Genomic DNA, 20,796 nt, shown 5'->3' on the forward strand with positions numbered 1-20,796 from the left:
AGCTCCTGTCAGTGTCTGGCCGAAACATTTAATAATAAAAGTCTTAAACCCTCATAAACGCCTCGTCAGTGTTGTAACTGTACTGCTAGTGTCTTTTAACTTGACGGGCAATATCCAAAGCTGGAGCTTAAGTGGGGGAACTCGCACAGCGAGATTTAAATGTGTGTAGTAGTACTTTTATTAATCCTCGTTTTAATTCATCAGTATATTTATATGTCGCTATATATTTCGCGGTCGTTTTTATTTATAAGTCCGGTTAAAAGATTAACGATGAGACAGGCTTATAGAAAGGTCTTGGGTAACTTAGATCCTGTTGAAATCATGATTGATTTAAAAAATCATATAAATTATGTAATTAGTTATGTAAATTTTTATTAAAACTCCATTAGCATTTTTATAATGAATATACATATGTTTCTGCTTATTAATACCTGCTTATCTGCTTACTATTTATTTATTTATTTATTTATCTTTAAATGTTTGTAGAAATTCTTAATCCTTATCCAAAAATCACAAACAGCAGGAAAATTCATGGTGCCTTTGGATATTGTTGTGGACAATGGGGGTACCTGGAGTCAAAACGGTTGAGAACCTCATTTAACATTGATGTTTTTTCCTGATTTTCACTTGAAATTTTCACTTGAAAATACCAGAATATGGTCAGGAAATAGCTTATGATGATCAAGTAGCTACACATTACACTTTTATTTCATTTTTTATTTTCTTCAGTAGATTTTGAAGCTAATGATGGGGAAGAGCTTTTGGAGGACCTTAGCTGTTCTGTGGATGTTGATGAGGAGGAGGACGAGTAAGAAGAGGCTGTTGTTGATGAGAGACCATGTCCAGTTTGGGGCTTCCTGTAGAGTTTGCCAGCTCAACAAAACCAAGAAAAGCTGTGTGTCTGTTAGATGCATTATGATCTTGAAGTCATATTGGAAAACCACTGCTGTCCATTTATGACAACAATGCTAATATTAATGTTCATGCAAAAAGTCTTGGGTCCTTGTCCCTCTATTCCTAATTCATAAGAACAGCATTTATTTGACATACAAACATTTATAAATGTTTTTGTAACATTAAAATTGTATTTACCTTCGATAAATTTAATTTGTCCTTTTTGAATAAAAGTATTAATTTCTGATCCCATACTTTTGAATGGTAATATATCACATATTTTATGCAGCAAAAACAGCTCTTAACATTGTTAATAAAAAGAGATGTTTATTTAGCACCAAACCAGAAATCACTGAATGTTTGGCTTGCTTTGCATCACAGGAGGGCATTATATTTTAAAATAAATAAAAAAAGTTATTAAATCAAGTAATTAACATTTTTGAAAATAATAAAAATACAGCCTTGGTGAGCATAAGAATCTCCTTGAAAACAACATTTTTATTTAAAAATCTTAATAATTCCAAGGTTTAGATTTTTGAATATACATATGTGTATATATATATATATATATATATATATATATATATATATATATATATATATATATATATATATATATATATTCAACAATACAAAATAATAACTGTAATTACATAAATGGTTGTAGAAGTAGCCATTTATTGTCACTAGTCACAAGTAGCAGTGAAATTGTATTAAATTATATTGTTTTAAAGTCCTTGATTCTTGCTTCGTTAATGCTTTTTGCCTTTTCCTTTTGTATGAGCCCCTTTAAACCTGGAATTAACATAATTTTTTTATTCAAATAGTGTCTGAATATTCTTTAACTGGGTTGCGTTTGCAAATAATGAAAAAGTGCATTAGCATTTACTCCTTTGGCAAATATGGTTCAGTGATCTTATCACAATGTGTCTCAGGTACATTTACACTTTTAATATATGCATATAAATGGAATGTTAATACCCAGATGTGAAAGGGGCCTGTTATCATGTATTATCCTGTGCAGTGAAGCTGCTCACTTGCAATCTTTTTTGTAAATTTTCATTAAAGACTGTTACTGTGAAATTTTACTGTTTACTTTAGGAAATTGCTTGGATGTTGCCCAAACTAATGATTGTTTCTCATCTTTAGGCATTTGGAGGTCTCCATAGATTATGCCAACACACACAACGACTCTGAACAGAAACAGCAGTGTGTTGTGAGTGACATTACTGAGACCCCCGCTGAACAGACATGTCCCACGTCAGAGGAGGCCTGGCTGAGCTACTGGCAGCAGCATGGGGAGGGTCTGCTGTGGCAGAGCTGGCTGGAGAAACAAGATGAAATCTCCAGCAGTACAGCACAGGAATGTTCCCGCTCAGAGGCCGACTGGCACGAGCACTACCAACAAGCATACCAGTACAATTCACATCTTATAAGCAGCCTGAGCTTACCTACAGAGGAGGCTGACAGCGAGGATGGTCGACTAGCAGTTTTTGATCTGTAACTGTGCTGATGAGCCCTGTGATGGTGCAAACTACAAAAGGCCATCCTGCACTGCACTGACAGTTCTGGTTAGTGCATGTATTTTGGTAATTTAGGTCTCTGTGTATTAGCTATGGGGACTGTGGTGTTCCTGCAGTGATGCTGAACCCAAATATGTCAACACCTTCCTGCTCCATGACCTACTTTCAGCTTATTGAATTTAGTGCAGTCGTGATATGTTAAAACTGATTTTGTCAGTCACAGCAGAGTGTGCTCAATTTTGTGCCATTCAGAACGCAAGCGATGTTCAGACATTTTTCTGATCATTAAAAAAAAAAATACATAGAAAAAATCCAATGATTATTATTTTGTTTCTTCTGGGAACACAGAACACAAATATTTTGAACAATGTTTCGGTAACCAATGGTTAACATTGCCTCTTTTTATCTTTTCTTTTTTTTTTTTTTTCATGGGCAAAAAATAAACACAGATATTTATCAAAATATCTTATTTTATGTTCCCCAGAAGAAAGAAAATCATACAAGTTTGGAATAACATGAGGATTGAATAAATGATAACAGAATCACCAGAACCGACTTGTGTCCCTACTTTCCGTGATTGGTCACATTTAAATCTTGGTGTCAAATGTGTGTTTGTCATGTAATTTCAATTAATTTTCAATAATTAAATCCAATTTGGACAAAAGGGTTGCAAAAGTAAGAGGCATTTGTGATCTTAGTTGAAATATCACAAGCTTGTATTAAGGACATAAATAATCTATTTTGGTGACCTTTTTTGGTCACTTTTTTAAAGTTCAGCTTATATTTTGGGAGTGGGCCTGCTCGATATGCACCAACAGAGACACCTGTGATCATGATGTCATCATCCCCCTACCGGCATCGCAACAACATAAAGCCAAACTTCAGTTTGCTGTATGACAACGCTCCCTATATAAAAGCAGATCATTTTCCCCAGAGGCCTTATTTTGCAGCCTAAGCTTGGCTCTGCCTGAATGTTTAATGCGTCATATCAAAAGAAGTCAGCTGTTGAATGAAGGGAGCATGTGACTTTGGCTTATGCATTTTTAATGCTGGTACATGTGAAAGAGAGCACAGGCTCCTGGGTGCTCGAACTGATCACAATCCACTAGCAGTTGCTCTAAAAATGGCTCTTGTCATCCTGATTGTCGGGCCAAGACTGATGCCATCTGAACAGCACCACTGGAACTGCTTTTTTTTCTGTATACATCAGGCAGTATAAGACACATTTTGGAACGATGTTAACATAGCTGTTATTAATAGTAAACCGAAAATTTGTGATTTCTGATGGCAGCATAATACAGACCTCTGCGCTATTGAGTAATTGGAGTGGACAGCCCATAAAGAGCAGATCTAACAGTGAGGATCAGAGTGATGATGATGATGAAGATGAAGATGATGATGAACCTCCAGGGAACAGACGAGCTAAAGTGAAGAGAGAGTAAGCTGCCATGCTGTTATTAAGTCTACTGTATCATATCAGATAACATAATTAATGATTCTGTTAATATTTCGGTTTCAAGTAAATGCTATGTTTTTTTTTTTTTTTTTTTTGTTACTTTCTCATTATTAAGGAATCCTGAGAACCTACAAAAATGTGTGTGTGTTTGTGTGTGTTATATTTATTCAGAGTGTTTATTTTTATAAATTAATAGCATATGGGTTTGGAACATCTTGAGCTCGGTAAATAATGACAAAATTATAATTTTGGGGTGAAAGACTATATAAGATTTTATAATACAGTGCTGTTTAATGGCTGCTGTGCTCACAGTCATGAGCTGGATGTTGAAGAGCTTGTGGAGGGCACGGTTGAGGAGACGTGGGGTGCTCTTGGTCTGAGACGGGGTCCATGGCGCAAGTAAGACCCCAGACAGAGGCTAGACACCCCTTTAGTGCATTGAAAAGAATCAGGGCCTCTATTAACATCCAAATGCTTTTTCTCTTGCCAGGTTTGACAGCGCTGTGAAGCTGAAACAAGGCCAAGCTCCATACGCTGGCAGAAGGAGTGAGGAGAACAGAACGCCTCCCGAGGAAAGAAAAAAAGCAGCTTGCAGAATCAACAAGCACATCTTCTTTACTAATGATGGACCACAAACCACAAAGCCAAAGATCAGCAAAGTCCTTCAGAAAGTAAGCTTTTTTTAATTTTTTTTTTATTTATTTTTTTTTGCTTTGTGTGCATTTAATTTTTGAAGAAATAAGTCATCCAAGTTCAAATATGAAGCAGAAAAACAAAAACAGAATTTAAATTCTTTGCTGAACTCTTCCTTAAATGTTTTGTTTGTGTTGATTGTCTTAGTTTGTCTTAAGACAATTGCATCAGCTCAGCCAAAGACTATTTTGAATGTTACAGCTGCAGTGAGTAGATTACATTCAATACCTTTTGGGATGAACACGCTTTTTAATTTTAGAAATAACATATAAGTATGAACAAAAATGAAAACAGTGGCATTTAGCTTTTAATAATTTCTCACTGATTACGAGCAAAGAAATAAATAAGCAATAAGTGCGAGGCCTATTGCTCAGAGCAGTTTATTTTAATTACAACAACAAAAAAGTTTTTAATTATTTATTACAATTTTTGTGCATTTTGTTTATTTTAACATTAAACAAAGTGACTGTTTACATTAATAACTGCCAGAAATGGGCGATTCATGTACATAGGTATATAACCATACTTTGTTCAGGTACTCTAGCATTCAAAACCTTATTTATTTATTTATTTATTTATATAGTCTATTATATTTACAAAGTGACTTCAAAATACTGTAAAAACAGTAATATTGTGAATTATTATTACAATTTAAAGCAACTCTTTTCTATTTGAATATATTTTTAAATTGTAATTTATTCCTCTGATGGCTAAGCTGGATTGTCTTCATTCTGATATGCTATCACTCTGATAATTTTTCATATTAATATCATTGTTGAAAACAGTTATTCTGAATAACATTTTGTAAATATTGTTTTATATATATATATATATATATATATATATATATATATATATATATATATATATATATATATATATATATAGGAATCTTTGTTGAATAGAAAAAAAGCATTTATTGAATAGAAAAGCCTTTATTCGAAATAGAAATCTTTTTGAACATTATAAATGTCTAATTTGATTGAATCAATTGAATGCATCTTAGCTCAGTAAATGTATTATTTTCTTTAAAAAAAAACTTTCTGACCCCAAATTTGGTTATACTGGGTAGTATATGCACTACCAGTGAGTGGTGTGTTTACAGTATGGAATTTATTTGTTTGTTTGATTTTTTATTTAATTATCCCTGTCAGATGTGGTTTTTAGAGACTCTTCTTGGGGCTTAAGTTCTTACTTTTTTGTTGTGCATGTTGTAGTCCCTTATGCTCAAGCGTTTCTATACTCCTAGGCACTCAGCTGTATGGTCTTCAACAGCGCTACTTTAACTGAATGATGAAATGCGTATGTTTGCGTTGTTCCCTGAGGTTTTATTGACACATGGATTTTGTGGGCTTTCATGTAAGATGTATCATTCTAGTCGCCTTAATACGGATCAGTGAAGCCCAGTTTAAATTGTTCTGAGTTTGTGTGTGTGTTAGAGGAGAATAAGGTAGAAAGAGAGTGGGCATAGAGCCAGCAGCAGCGGTGAGGCTAACACATCATCTACACCCCCCACCCCATCACAGCGCTGTCCCGCAGCACCTGCTTACTGCACGCTGTCAGTTCCCGTCAGAAAGACTGAACCGCTCTAACCTCCAGTCTCACCCCTGACACTAACACACACGTTCCCGGCTGTCAAACACACACAGGACAGGTTCAAATGCTTGGTCATCATCACTGGCATGTTGAATATTCAAGAGGAAAAGAGACTGTTGTGTTCAGCCCAGTACAGCTAGTCATCTTATGGATGGACTTTTTCAAGGTGAATTTCTGAGTTTAATGCCAACCCCCCAGCAGCCAGCTTAGGTTTCATGTCAGGCTGGATTTTAGCCAGGGAAGAGACTAGACCAATTTACTGCAGTGCTCTAGAATTGATTTCTCTGTAGCACAGATTGATCTGGTAGAGGACAAAAACTTTACTGCATCAGGCATTATCACTAGGATCTTTTCGGGCTGGATGCCTAAACAAGACTTTGTTGGGGCTTCCTTTATCACACTGAGGCCTTCAGTTCTGCTGCTTTTAGTGGTGCCAGCTAAGGCTAAGGTTTTCTTTTTAATGCCAGGGACCCATCAGATTAAATGAAGTAGTTTTTATTGTAATGTAAGATGCTTGTGTCTGCCACTTTTATATTTTTATTTTCAACTACATTGATGAAAAAAGCTTTTGGTGGAGATAAAGCGGTAAAATAAATAAATAAATTCCAAGTACCCCAAATATGATGATCCTTGGAATGAACTCTGTTCCCTGTTGTTTATTTATTTATTTATTATTATTATTACTTATTATTATTATTATTTTGTTCAGCAAGGACACATTAAATTGATGAAAAAATTACAGTAAAGACTTTTACATAGTTACAAAATATTTCTATTTCAAATGAAGCCTGTTCTTTTGAATTTTCTATACATTAAAGAATACTGGAAAAAAAATGTATCATGGTTTACACAAAAATGTTAAGCAGCACAATTGTTTTCAACATTGAAAATGATAAGAAGTATTTCTTGAACAAATCAGCAGATGAAAATGATTTCTGAAGGATCATATTACACTGAAGACTCAAATAATGACTGAAGAAATGTAAGTTTTGCGATCACAGGAATAAACTCAAACTAATTAAACAGAAAAGTGTGGATTTAATTATTATCATTATTATTGTTTTACTCAAATAAATTCAGCCTTAGTGAGCATTGGAGACAAATTAAAAAAACATTAAAAATCTTAGAATATATAATAATCATTTCCATTTGGATTATGATTGCTTTCCATAGCCCTTTTAAATGCCCTTCTTACTCCCTGATGCTGCTGAGGATGCCAAGAGAGGTCAGCATTTAGCGCCCTGCTTTTACATGATACAAATGAGATAATCACGGCCTGTGCTCCTTTTCAGTACAAGCCAACCATTAGCACAGTTAGGCTTCTTATTTGCCATAATCATACTGTTGACTTTCCCAGCAGAGAGCATGCAGGCCTTTAAAATGAGCAAGAGAAGGAACAGGAAAAGAAGAAAGGATGTGGAGATGCCACCTGAGATTGCAGCAGAACCTGAGCTGGCCAAGTACTGGGCACAGCGTTAATGTCTGTTTTCGCGAACCGTCGGTTTGATGAGGGCATCAAGCTTGACCATGGTGAGTCAGCAGAAAGCCAACTTCTTTATTTTAGGCAATTCATTGCTTTTATTCAATTAGCAGATGCTTTTATCCAAAGCAACTTCAATGCTGCAATATCAGGGACATTAAGTTATAAACAGTGGAAGATTACAAAGATAGCCAAGCTATTGAACCAGAAATTCATTATTCTTTGTAGAGCTGGCTGATAAACCTAAAAATGTGTCAGCATTTTATTTTTATTTGTTATAACCATAATTTCAAACAAAGCCATTGTAGCAGGTTCAAAATGTTAGAATAAAACACAGTAGAAGTAGAAAAAAGTCAAGTTTTCCACTAAAATAATATTTAAACAATTTCATTGCACTAATGCAACAATGCAAATATACAGCATAGACATAAAAACATATTAATAATAAACGTTTTAATGGATAAAGATTTGCTTTGGTGAACATTTCTATCAGAAAGACAGGTAAACGTTTGCATGGTATTTATTCCGTAAAGTTTTAATAAATGGGAATGAGTGAGATACAATAATTAGTGAATAGTTGTATAAAAAAAATATTTTGGCGTAGGCCCACGTCTTTTGTCCAATTCCTGGGGACGCAAATTTGGCTGATCCTGCCTGAAGATGAAGGCAGGGGCGGAGCCAACACCTTATGGATGGACAGGGCCAACCTGGTGGTGGTGGGGGGGGGGGGGGTGGAGGGGAATGTCAGTGACATCAACTGCGAAAATTAAACAGAGTTAAGTGCTTATATACTCCAGGTGCCAAGCAGTAATGGGTCAGACCTGTTAGTATGAATAAATGACGAGGCATTGGAGTCTTCCTGACAGAATTTGCCCTGACTCTTTCATTTCTTAATAATGGCGTAAATGAATTGTTATTGTTATGAATAGAATTAATTTATGAATAGATTATTTATAAATAGATTCATTGAAATGAGCTGTTTGAATTGATTTGCAGGAAACCCCCCACTACTGAAGTTTAAATCTTAACCCTCTCATACTATAACATGAGAATAGCAGGCATCACAAATGAATGGCGAATATCTTCTCAGATTTACACTGATAATGTGATTAGTGAAGCGAGACATTTAACAAGAAAGGTAGAGCAGGTTTTGGGAATTTCCCAATCTTATACTTTGGGAGTTGATAGGATGGTGAAACCTAGCAAATAGCTATATGGTTATACATAAACCAACAGCCTGCAGAACCTCTGGAAGAGACGTCACTGGAAAAGGAAAGACATTTCAGAGGACGAGCAGTTCGGTTAAAGATTATGAAGATGAGATTTATTCTTTTTGGAACATAGACCAATTAATTATTCACAGTAAAGTGACTTTAAATAACAGACACCTTGAGAACTGAGGAACAGAGTATAATGTCAGTGTTGAGATGTTTTTGGATGGTGAGGATGTAGCAGCTCAAGGTGTTGGCCGTCTGACTGTGCTGGCTCTGTCTGCAGTGTCTGTGATGACGCTAGATACCTCCTGCGTCAGACCAGAGAAAAAGGGAGAGAGAAAGTGAGCGAGCAAGTGAGAGGGGGCAAGTGAGAGCACAGCAGCAGGCAGCTTTTAGAGCGCTCAGGAGAGCACTCTTTTCTTTCCCCACGCTACACTTTGCACAAATAGAGTGCTCAGCCTCAGAGGAGGGCAACCTTTAGCCCTGGTGCTTTACCTGTGTTCTCCTCTCCATTGCCGCCTGCAAAGTGGGTCACTCTCTTAATGGACACAGTGTATTAAACTGAACAGAAACCTGCTTTTTAATCGCTTTTCGCTTGTCAAATGTTTTCTGCATATTCTTTTATACTCTTCCTTTTACCATTTTTACCATTTGGTCTTTTCACCATTTATTTATTTTTATTGTTTTTACTGAAGAAAGTACAAGAGATGGCGGGGTAAAGGGAATGTGACCAGACAAATTTTAATACCAAGACTCATAAGAAATTAATACTTGTTTTCATAGACTGCATCTTAAGTGTCATTGTTACCCCGTTTTTTAGAACTTGATACTTAATCTAAATAGAAATGATCTGCCAGCACAGTAAAACAAAACTTATGAATTAATCTTGTATCAAAGATATTTAATGGCACAATTAGAATGTCATGGAAAAGTTCATTTCAGTGATTCAACTCAAATTGTGAAACTTTGTATTAAATTCAATAAACACAGACTGAAGTAGTTTAATTGTGATGATTTTGGCTCACATTTAACAAAATCCCACCAATTCACAATCTCAACAAATTAGAATATGGTGACATGCCGATCAGCTAATCAACTCAAAATACCTGCAAAGGTTTCCTGAGCCTTCAAAATGGTCTCTCAGTTTGGTTCACTAGGCTACACAATCATAGGGAAGACTGCTGCTCTGACAGTTGTCCAGAAGACAATCATTGACACCCTTCACAAGGAGGGTAAGCCACAAACATTCATTGCCAAAGAAGCTGGCTGTTCACAGAGTGCTGTATCCAATCATGTTAACAGAAAGTTGAGTGGAAGGAAAAAGTGTAGAAGAAAAAGATGCAAAACCAACTGAGAGAACTGCAGTCTTATGAGGACTGTCAAGCAAAATCGATTCAAGAATTTGAGTGAACTTCACAAGGAATGGACTGAGGCTGGGATCAAGGCATCAAAAGCCACCACACACAGACGTTTCATAGAATTTGTTGAACAACAGGCAACGTCAGAGGCATCTTAACTGGGCTAAGGAAAGAAACAACTGGGCTGTTGCCCAGTGGTCAAAAGTCCTCTTTTCAGATGAGAGCAAGTTTTGTATTTAACTTTTGTATCCAAAGTCCTAGAGTCTGGGGGAAGGGTGGAGAAGCTCATAGCCCAAGTTGAGTGAAGTCCAGTGTTAAGTCTCCACAGTCTGTGATGATTTGGGGTGCAATGTCCTCTGCTGGTGTTGGTCTATTTTTGAAAATCATTTCATGCTTCCTTCTGCTGACCAGTTTTTTTTTTGAAGATGCTGAAAAGTTGGTTAAATGACCATGGTGTTGGTGTGCTTGACTGGCCAGCAAACACACCAGACCTGAACCCCATAAAGAATCTATGGGGTATTGTTAACAGGAAAATGAGAAACAAGAGACCACACAATGCTGATGAGCTGAAGGCAACTGTCAAAGAAACCTGGGCTTCCACACCACCTCAGCAGTGCCACAAACTGATCACCTCCATGCCACGCTGAATTGAGGCAGTAATTAAAGCAAAAGGAGCCCCTACCAAGTATTGAGTACATGTACAGTAAATGAACATACTTTCCAGAAGGCCAACAATTCACAAAACAAAAAAAATTCTGAGGATACATTTTCTAGAAGTCTTAATATATTATGCAGGGTTTAGAGCTGCCCCTCGACTAAATATTTTTCTGGTTGACTAGTAGACGTTCATTTTAAGCATTAGACAAGTAATTGCACGTTTATTACTATACCATTTGAATCATGCTAATGAGCCTTTAATTACCTACATAGTCTAAAAACCGCTCAAGCGCACACATAAAGTTTGCCACAGCACATGGGCAGAAGTAATGATGATGAATGCTTCAGGGGAAAACAGGAAGATTAAACTGCATTAACATTTTGATAATCTATTGATAAAACTAGTGTTTTCAGTTTAAGGGATGAATTCATCTCCACAGTAGTAGATACGCCTGTCTACAAATTTCGTACAGATCACATAATCTGAGATTTATTTATTTTTTTAAAGATTTGAATTGTTTAATTTGAAAGTAGACATTTCACTCTCTATAGATATATTTTTCATGTCTGTAAGGCAAGTATACACAGAGTTTCCTGCTCAAGTTAACAGAGGCCATGACGGCAGAAAGCATATCCTGTTTGCTTTCATTATTTTACAAAAAGCGCAATGTTTTGTTTTTATACTGAGTGCACACAAATGAATGTAGAGGCTTTACAAATTTGAAAAATGAATTACTCTTATCCATATGACCAAAATGAGGGACTATTTTAAAAGCCTCCATCTGTCCTGCTGTGAGATGATAACCGTAGTATTGGGTTAGGATTTAATTTTTAATAGGGCTGATCTTTGGAAAGATGCCTTTTCATCAACACCAAATGTCAAATGGTTTGCCTTCTGGTACCTTGAAAGGTCCCATTATTTGGGATTCAAATATCTCTCCTCATGGACGTTGGATTTCTCTTTGAATTCTCCAAAGTACCATGACTAATGTGTTTTTATATGTCTCTCTCACTTTTGAATCATAACTCTTTCACTAAGCATCTGGAATGCTGTTTGAAAGTGAGATCAGAGCCTCGTATCTATTCACTTATTCATGTCAAAAGAGGCAGTAGCCCATAGCCATAGTGAGCCTCTTTTCCTTCAGCACTGCCTGATAGGACAGAGGAGAGCGAGGGGCAGATTAAGAGCGTGGGCTGAATTGTGTATTTCCTACACCACCGCCTTAGTGAGGTTACCTCAGGGCTCCAGAGATGCAAACCCACTCTTTTTACTACTGCGATTCCCACTGAGAGGAGCCAAACAACAAACACAGCTATGACGACAACATTATGGCAGTCAAAAGGCAGGTTGTAAATGGAAGGAGAAAATTCTGAGTGATTTTTATCAGAATGTGACCGCACTAAAGGGCACAGGCATGCATGACCACATTTTAGAGGTTGGAGAGATTAAACATCCCAAGTCAACATGAAATGGCATTCACAAGCCATTTTACTTCTGTAAAGTGACATGTCCATGTGAAACATGATGATGAGCCAGGAAGAAAAAAAAAAAGGTTATCCATTTGTTAACATTAACCAGTAGTCTGAATTTTTCAACATTTTCAACATGAATGTTTTTCAACATTTGAAATGTTAGCTTCTGAAATGTCATTTTCAGTTGTTGCTGTTGTTTATATATCTATATATATATATATATATATATAGATATATATCTGCTAAATGCATAAATTAAATTAAATTTTTACATTTAATTTAATTTAATATAGCATGGTAGGTTTAATGTGGAACGTTTCCGTTTTAAAATGTTTTCAGCTGGAAATTATATTCACTGCACTTATAGAATGACACTAATAAAGTTATTTGTTGATTGTGTTGACGGTGTGTTTTTCTTGTGAGCTTGATATGCAAATTTAAGGTACCACTTACTGGATATGTGCTTAGAAAAGCAATTTCTCTTTACTCGGGGGCACCTGTACTTGACGGGCTCTTGATGCTGCCCGCTGTCCGGACCTCACACTGTAAACAGGAAGTGCTGAACATGTTTGCTCCAGACCAATGATTGTTACTTTAGCAGGTGTTTTATTCTCAGTGGAGAGAAAATACGAGAGGCGGAAAAATAGAGATGCGTTTGTAGAGGCTAAAAGCAGATGGTGTTGGTCTCCACAGAATCAAAGGAGGACATGCTCTGTTAAACTCCACTCTCTCTGTGCTCTCTGACTGCTTCTGCCTCAGCTCTCTCTCAAAGACACATGCAACACCTTAAAAAGATGAAGATCCAGTGGTCTGATGCCATGTTTTAAAGTGTCACAGCATTCAGAGAGTCAGCTCTAAGCTCATCATATCTTGTACACGTTGTATGATTTTGTACAGCTTCTCTTAGAAATATATGGTTTTCCGGCATCACATGATGTTGGGGTGATTGCTGATATTTTGAATTAACAAAAAAAAAAAAAAAAAAAGATCAACCTTTTGTCAACAGAGGCTCCTCCTAATATGAAGCAGAGCTTTTTTTTTTTTTTTTTTTTTTTTTTTTTTTTATTTTTTTTTTCCTGATAGGTTTTTTTTTTTTTTTTTTTTTTTTTTTTTTTTTTTTTAATGCTTTATTAATTCAATGCCACAAGAACATGAGGTATTACATATTCAAATAATCAAATAAACATTAGCTGCCAGAGAAAAGAGAGCGAGAGAGAAAAAGAGAGAGAGAAAAAGTTACATACATTTCAATGATTTCAGAGCATTACATGTTTTCAGTGCTTTTTTGTTTTCGGTTTGTTCCAAGAGATTTAGATATAATTTAAAGTCATTTATAAAATGTACAAAATTTGGTTTACATTGAGCCCACTTTTTCTTATGTATATGGAATTTTCCTAACAAAATAAACAATTGTATAATATATTGTTCTTTACTATTCAAATTTTCGTTTTCTGTATAAAAAATTACATCAAATATACAAATTTCTATCATACCTTCAATTTTTCTGTTAATATAGAATTCCAAATCTTTCCAAAATATTCTTGAATAAATACAATGAAAAAAAAGATGTAAGATAGTTTCTTTTTCTTGACCACAAAATTCACAAGAATATGAAATATTAAGCTTAAATCTTTCCAAAACATGCTTAGCAGGATAAATTCTATGGAGTATTTTGTAAGACACTTCCTTAATTTTGTTATTGATACAAAACCTATTTGGCAGTTTCCACGCTTTAACCCAATTGATATTACCAAACAAAGATGACCAAAAAAATCTTGCTGCGGGTAAGGAGACAGAACAAAGAGCATTTCTTATAATCTTATTGCTACACTTTTGCTTTAAAACATCAGTATTTTCAATGAAAATGTTACCAAAAGGATTAACTATGCTGATTTCTTCTAAGTTACAGTTTTTTAAAAGTAACATCACACTCTTTGGAATTGCATCAAAAACAATCGCAAATTCTCTTGGTTTAACTGGTAATTGGAATTTCTGAAGAAATTCAGTATACGATAACAAGTATCCATGGGAATTAACTTAATATGAAGCAGAGCTATATGTTTAGAGAGGGAGTCTTTGACGTAAGCAGAGCCATACTTCAGCTCTTCAAATAGAAAATGAAAACTGCACACTGACTCCCTCTGGTGGACAAAGTGTCAAACGTTTACCACATTTGTAATTTAAAAAAAGTGCATTTAGGTTTAACCATATTTTGAAAAGTATTCTGCTAAGCTTAATATTTTGTTTGAGAAGGAAAAAAATGCATGAACTGATAAAAGCCTTTTGCTTCGAATTAAGTTGTGCATAATATGTAACTCTATTCTGTCCATAGAGGGCTGGACAGCTTCAGCACAGAGCTCATTATCGATGCCTTCTGTGGTGTAGGTGGAAATGCAATTCAGTTTGCCCTCACTGGGAGAAGAGGTACAGTTGCATTTAATACTGCCATCTCAACACAATCCTGCCATGCTAACACCAATATATTGACTGAATTTATATATTTTTTATTTCTTTTTTTGTGTACTTGTTTGTTTTTGAAGTTGATATTTACCATCCATGCTGCTATGTTTTTTTTTTTTTCATCTTTTTCTTTCATCTATTCATTTATTTATACATTATATATCAGAGTTCCTCAAATCTTGTCCTGGAGGTCCAATGCACTGCAGAGTTTAGCTTCAACCCTGATCCAAGTCAGCTTTCTGTGATTTTCTAATGATCCTAAAGACATTGATTGGTATTTATTAGTATGCTCAGGTGTGTTTGATTAGGGTTAGCGCTAAACTCTGCAGGAAAGTGAATCTCGAGCTCCAGATTTAAGTGCAGATTTGAGCATTTTTTACATATTTTTGTGTATAAAGTATAAATATGTTAAAAATGCAAACCACAAATAGAATGTTTTTCTTTTCTGAATTAAAATTAGTTTGAATGTTTTATATATATATATATATATATATATATATATATATATATATATATATATATATATATATATATACACACACCAACGACTGCACCTCTAAAGACCCCTCTGTCAAGCTACTGAAGTTCGCATGCGACACTACAGTCATCGGCCTCATCCAGGACGGTGATGAGTCTGCTTACAGACAAGAGGTTGAGCAGCTGGCTGTCTGGTGCAGTCTTAACAACCTGGAGCTTAACACGCTCCAAATAGTGGAGATGATCGTGGACTTTAGGAGAAACCCCCCTGCACTTTCCCCACTCACCATCATGAACAGCACTGTGGCTGCAGTGGAGTCATTCAGATTCCTGGAAACCACCATCTCTCAGGACCTGAAGTGGGACAATCACATTGACTCCATTGTGAAAAAGGCCCAGCAAAGGTTATACTTCCTTCGCCAGCTGAGGAAGTTTAACCTGCCTCAGGAGCTGCTAAAACAGTTCTACTCAGCCATCATTGAGTCTGTCCTGTGTACTTCAATAACTGTCTGGTTTGGTTCAGCAACAAAATCAGACATCAGAAGACTACAGAGAACTGTTCGGACTGCCGAAAGGATTATTGGTGCTCCTCTGCCCACCCTTCAAGAACTGTATACATGCAAAGTGAAGAAAAGGGCTCAGAAAATCACTCTGGATCCCTCACATCCAAGTCACCCCATCTTTGAACTTTTGCCATCTGGTCAGCGCCTCAGAGCCGCAAACACCAGAACAGCAAGGCACAAGAACAGTTTCTTCCCCCAGGCAATCTACCTCATGAACAGTTAAATGTTCCCTACTTATGCTTATAAACGTGCAATATCCTTATATTTATTTGTTAACCCTCCATCCTAGAACATTCCTGCATCTCAATCCTATTCCATTATCATTTATAGCACAATTGTTTATACACTTATTTATTTGCCAATTTGTAAATCTCCTCTTGTGGGTTTTTTTTTTTTTTTGTCTGTGTGTTGTTGTCTCTGTGTACTGGAAGCTTATGTCACTAAAACAAATGCCTTGTATGCGCAAGCATACTTGGCAATAAAGCTCTTTCTGATTCTGATTCTGATATATCCATAATATTTATGACTATTCAAAATTAGTGCTGTCAAATCAATTAATCGGGATTAATCGCAGCAAAAATAAAAGTTTGTGTTTACATAATATGTGTGTGTACTGTGTACATTTCTTTATGTATTTATACACACACAAGTACAGTGTATATATTTTGAAAATATTAACATGTACACTCACTGGCCACTGTATTAGGTTCACCTTGCTAGTACTGGGTTGGACCCCCCTTTGCCTTCAGAACTGCCTTAATTCTTCTTCTTGGCATAGATTTAAGGTGTCGATTTTGGTCCATATTTACATGATAGCATCAAGCAGTTGCTGCAGATTTGTTGTTTGCACATCCATGATGTGAATCTCCTGTCCACCACATCCCAAAGCTGCTCTATTGGATTGAGATCTGGTGACTGTGGAGGCCATTTGAGTAAAGTGAACTCATTTTCATGTTCAAGAAACCAGTCTGAGATGATTTGAGCTTTGTGACATGGTGCATTATCCTGCTGGAAGTAGCCATCAGAAGATGGGTACACTGTAGTCATAAAGGGATGGACATGGTCAGCTACAATACTCAGGCATTTAAACAATGCTCAATCGGTAGTAAGGGCCAAGAAAATGGTTACCTTATCAAAGAACCTAATAAAATATTAAAATTGACTTTCCAAATATTTATTGTACAATAGGGAATTGCACACAACATAATTTTTTTTTTTTACAAGACAATTTCTTTACCTGCGTGGTCCGCTGGTTATAAGACGACCCGGGCATCACTTCTATAAATGTCTTTACTGTCACTTTTGATCAATTTATTGGGCCCTTGCTAAATAAAAGTATTCATTTATAAAAAAAAAAATTAAGAAGAAATCTTACTGACCCCAAATGTTTGAACAGTAGTGTATATTTGCTCACAGGTATTTATGCTGTAAAGTAAATATGTTAGTACTTGATGGTTAAACCGTATGAAAATCTTAGCAATAATATAAAACTTTTCTTGAAAATTGTATATATAAAAAAATGTTTAAAACCAACATGTATACAAAAAGTATAGTACTAAACATGGGAAATTTGTTTTAAACTAGGTTTTTATTCTTTTTTTCTTTATAGCTGCCACTCTTGTTTGTCATGTTTGACACTTTTGTAAGTGAAGATGTTTTTCTCCTCCCAACATCCAGTGATCGCCATCGATATCGACCACATACGCCTGGCTCTGGCACAGCAAATGCAGAAGTGTATGGGGTGGAGCACCAGATAGATTTGTCCTTTTTCACATCACCCTTCCTTGTGGAAGCAATAATATATTTTATAATGTATGTGGTTATGATGCTTCAAACGGCCTATTCCAACTTCCTCAACTATTTATACATTTGAAATTTTCTTCCTCGAAATGCAGACATGGAACAGGTAACACTTTATTTACATCAATGATTTATCTTTATATATACATACATATATACTGATGTTAGATTCTTTTCACTAGTAGATGTACAAAAGCATATACAGTAGGTGACCTCACTGTTAACACGCATGACCATAAAACCATCAAACTCTAATTTCAATTAGAATCATGCTCTGTATCTGTTATCGCAGAGAGAACCGTGCCTTTTTTATTTTTCAGCAGAAGTTGTAAGCATGTTCTATCAGGACAATCAGCCAGTGGTTTAGTGGTCTCAGTGACCATGAAGTCATCTGATTAGTCCTGTAGATCGCCCCTTTTACCATTTTAATATAAGTACACATGGCTGCTGTACTTGCATTCTTAGGTATATATCTAATCCTCTATATCAATTATTGTTTGATATCTGTCAGGTAACACAAGATAAACTTAGTGCCAAAGTCCATTCGCTGAAATCGTGTTCTTATTCAATCAGAAAAGGAGTTATTTTCACAGAATGTGTTTGTTGACTGTGTACACCTAGGTTTAGTTTAGTGCATCTGATGTCTGTCAATTGCAGATGTTTAATGGTCTTGTTGACTGGTGCAGTGTGGTTTGAAACCACACTAACTTCCGGGAGTATTCTCTGTTTGACTGTAGCAAATTTCATCACTTAAATCTAAAGTAATTTCATCATTACCTTTTGCCCATACTTTCTGTGTTGGTGAATGTTATGTGTTAGCATGACTTTCTGGTGATTGAATTCAACAACATTTCCCCTAAACCAAGATACTATGTTTATATTATACTGACATGTTGATATTGGTAACTAATGACCACATTGCCCATGATGGTATCTCACACCTGCTCTGGTTCTTTTCTTCTTCCTCTTTCTCTGCATACCGCTCTCCCTCTCTCTGTTTTTCTCTCTGTGTAGATCATGTCTCTCGCCGTCCCGGGTGGGAAGGTGGAAGTGGAACAGAACTTTCTGAACAACAAACTGAGCACAATTACTGCATACTTTGACAACTTCCTTAAGTCAAAAACATAAAACCTTTTATTTCATTATTATTATTACCGACTATTATTATGTTTTACAGACATATGTTATCTGTATGTATTGAACTTAAATTGCACTTGTAGACATTATCTGCAGTTTACTGTTCTCTAAAGTAATTGATGATGAATTTTGAACATTTTATGTGTAGGCTACTTGTGATGCTACTAGTTTAATGTCTATTTAAAATTAGATCTATGTTTTTTTCCAGCATTTTACTTATTAAAGTTCATTTGAAGAAGCATTGAAGGTTTTAAAATCAGTCAGTCAGTCAATAAGTCTATAGTGTTGTGGTAGTATTATGCAAGTTTGTGTCATATAAAACAATAACTTGGATACAAATATTTTAACGTGTTATACTTATAAATATTATAATATTTATTACTCGTTTATATAGGCCTACATGTAGTTATAATCATGCAGAAAGTTTTACAAACGTCTATTCAGTGTTTCAACCGTCAATGTAACACCCCTTCTGCCCCTCGGTTATCTGCTGTTCTACGTGAACACTGTTCTAAGCTTAGAGCTATATTGAAAAGGTGTGGCGCAAATCCAAAAATACTACTGACCTTAATGTGTATCAGTCACTCCTATCTTCCTTCTCTGCTAATGTCTCCACTGCTAAAATGACATACTACCATAACAAAATTAACAATTCATCTAACTCTTGCATGCTTTTTAAAACATTTTCCTCACTTCTTTGTCCTCCTCCTCCCCCTCCTGCTTCATCTCTAATAGCTGACGACTTTGCCACGTTTTTCATTAATACAATTAAACACATCAGTGCACAATTTTCCACACCACAGTCAAGCTCATATCACCACCAAACATACACTCATTTACATCCTTCTCTTCACTCTCTTAGGCAGATGTCTCAAAACTCATCCTTTCTTATCACCCTACTACTTGCCAACTTGATCCTATTCCATCTCATCTACTTCAAGCCATTTCTCCTGCAGTTGTACCTGCACTCACTCACATCATCAACACATCCCTCCATACTGGTGTTATTCCCTCATCATTTAGACAGGCTCGTATAACCCCACCCTCAACCCATCTCTTTTAGAGAACTACAGACCAGTTTCCCTTCTTCCTTTAATTGCAAGAACACTTGAACAAGCTGTGTTCAACCAAGTCTCTACATTTCTCACACACAACAACCTCCTTGACAGCAACCAGTCTGGCTTCAGAAGTGGACATTCAACTGAGACTGCCTTGCTCTCAGTTGTTGAGGCTCTAAGACTGGCAAGAGCTGAATCCAAATCTTCAGTACTTATCCTGGTTGATCTGTCTGCTGCTTTTGACATGGTTAACCACCAGATCTCCTATCAACCCTACTGGCAAAAGGCATCTCGGGAACCACACTTAAATGGTTTGAGTCTTACCTATCAGATAGGTCTTTCAAAGTATCTTGGAGAGGTGAGGTGTCCAAGTCACAACATCTAACTACTGGGGTGCCTCAGGGCTCAGTTCTTGGACCACTTCTCTGTCTACATGGCATCATTAGGTTCTGTCATTTCGCATCTCAGCTTGTCTAACAGACATTTCTTGCTAAATGATGGACCATCACCTTCAACTCAACTTTGCAAGACAGAACTGCTTGTGATTCCAGCAAACCCATTGTTTCATCACAATTTCACCATCAAGTTAGGCACATCAACCATAACTCTTTCAAAAACAGCCAGAAGCCTTGGAGTTATGATTAATGATCAGCTGACTTTCTTAGACCACATTGCTAAAACTGTCCTATCCTGCAGATTTGCTTAATTCAACATCAAGACCCTCAAATCAAGCCCTTTCTTTCGGAACATGCTGCACAACTCCTTGTTCAAGTTCTTGTTCTGTCCAGGCTGGACTATTGCAATGCCCTTAGCCATTTTCAAGAATCGGCTTAAAACCCATCTCTTCCATCTTAATTTGACCCTCTACTGTAACACTCACTATTCTAATTCTATTCTTTAAAAAAAAAAATGTAACTACTTTTCTAATCTTTTTTTATTCTATTTTCTTTTCATTTA

General features: G+C 36.0%; 1 pseudogene; it reads left to right on the forward strand.

The window, feature by feature from the left end:
* Positions 1-1,818: 1,818 nt before the first annotated feature.
* Positions 1,819-18,772, forward strand: LOC113040608 (trimethylguanosine synthase-like; annotated as a pseudogene).
* The last annotated feature ends 2,024 nt before the right edge of the window (positions 18,773-20,796 follow it).

The sequence above is a fragment of the Carassius auratus genome, chromosome 2, assembly GCF_003368295.1.
Source record: "Carassius auratus strain Wakin chromosome 2, ASM336829v1, whole genome shotgun sequence".
In the NCBI taxonomy this organism is placed as follows: Eukaryota; Metazoa; Chordata; class Actinopteri; order Cypriniformes; family Cyprinidae; genus Carassius; species Carassius auratus.